Source organism: Cebus imitator, unplaced genomic scaffold (genome assembly GCF_001604975.1).
Source record: "Cebus imitator isolate Cc_AM_T3 unplaced genomic scaffold, Cebus_imitator-1.0 Scaffold24, whole genome shotgun sequence".
NCBI classification, from domain to species: Eukaryota; Metazoa; Chordata; class Mammalia; order Primates; family Cebidae; genus Cebus; species Cebus imitator.
The window spans coordinates 11,558,008-11,559,572 of NW_016107339.1; the positions used below are offsets into that span (position 1 = coordinate 11,558,008).

At 45.4% G+C, this 1,565-nt stretch overlaps 1 pseudogene; it reads right to left on the reverse strand.

Annotated features, from left to right (window-relative positions):
• Positions 1-1,073: 1,073 nt before the first annotated feature.
• The window catches only part of LOC119470172, a 5,185-nt pseudogene continuing 4,693 nt past the window's right edge, over positions 1,074-1,565 (reverse strand).

Consider the following 1,565-nt stretch of genomic DNA (forward strand, 5'->3'; position numbering starts at 1 on the left):
CTCAACCTCCTGGGGTCAAATGATCCTCCTACCTCAGCCTCCTGAGTAGCTGGGACTCCAAGTGCATGCCACCACGCTTGGCTAATGTTTTTACTTTTTTGTAGAAGGGGGTCTCACTATGTTGTCCAGGCTGGTCTCAAACTCCTGGGCTCAAATGGTCTTCCAGCCTTAGCCTTCCAAAGTGCTGGCATTATAAGGGTGAGCCAACACACCTGGCTGCAATGTACATACTTACATGTTTTCGTGGGCACATGTGTGAGAGTTTTCTAGAGCATATACCTAGAAATAGAATTGCTGGGATGTAGGGAAAAATACCTCTTCAACTTTCCTAGATACTGCCAAATTTTGACTATGCTTAGTGGTTGTCCCAGTTTTCACTTTCCCAGTAGAGAACGAGTAGTTCTCTGTCTCTTCACTGTTAGCAATACTCATTAACGTTGCCAGTTTCTTCATCTGTCCAAGGAAAATCAATACACTATGGTTGTACTTCCTAAAGGTCTTCTGTAAACCGAATATCTTGTGAGATGTTGTTGCGCCCCTGACTATTAGACATCATGCTAAGTGCTTTACATACATTCTCTCATTTAAGTCTCATGCTAACTATAGAAGGCAGGTATTAGAAAACAAGACTTAAAAGGGGTCATAAATTTATCTGATATCACATGGCTGGTAGGTGACAGGGTAGGATTTGAACTCAAGTCTATTAGACTTCAAGGGCTTCAAGACTTTGTTGCCCCAATGCTGAGCTGCATACATAATCTGTATAAATATCACTACATCAACTCTAAGAATATTAATATTATACTTTAATTTTACATCAACAATGACAATGTGTAACAAACAGCACAGGGAAGAGGTAGTGGAGAGAGAAGATGGTCTGGCTTCTGTTCCTTAACTAGCCTGTATTTTAACAGCAGAGCCCCAGCAACCTAGGAGCACCTCCCCTAGCCTCTTAATGAAGTGGAAAGAGGTGGGGAATTGCAAGTGAGAAGCTCAAAACTTAAAGACGGCTGATGGCAAGCCTGGGGAGAGGCCTGGAAACGAGGGAGGGGCTGGGGGCCATGAGGAATCCCTTAGCGCAGGTCTTTGGCAGAGAACATGCCCCTGGCCCTGCCAGGATGAGGTCCTTGGGGTGCTCCTTGAGGGGATTTCCAGGACGGCTGGGATAGAGAACCGGTGGGTGTCCAAGGTGTGCCACACCATCTCTGTAATGTACTGGTTGATGAGGATGATGCCAATGTTGTCTCCATTTAGAAACTGCTGGAAAGTGTCTTTAATCTCACTGATGGTTGTATGCTTCTCCACCATCAGGAAATTGGGATGGTATTTCTTGTTAAGCTCCACTATGCCCCCCGGCAGGAAACCAGAAACAGTGTCTTGGTTTCTAAACTGTCTTTTTAGATAAGGAGTTGAGAACTGAAATGTACTTTTGTGTACATGAAAGTTACAGAGCTTGGCAAGGCCCAGTGGCTCATGCCTGTAATCCCAGCACTTTGGGAGGCCAAGGCGAGCGGATCACCTGAGGTCAGGAGTTCGAGACCATCCTGGCCAATATGGTGAAACCC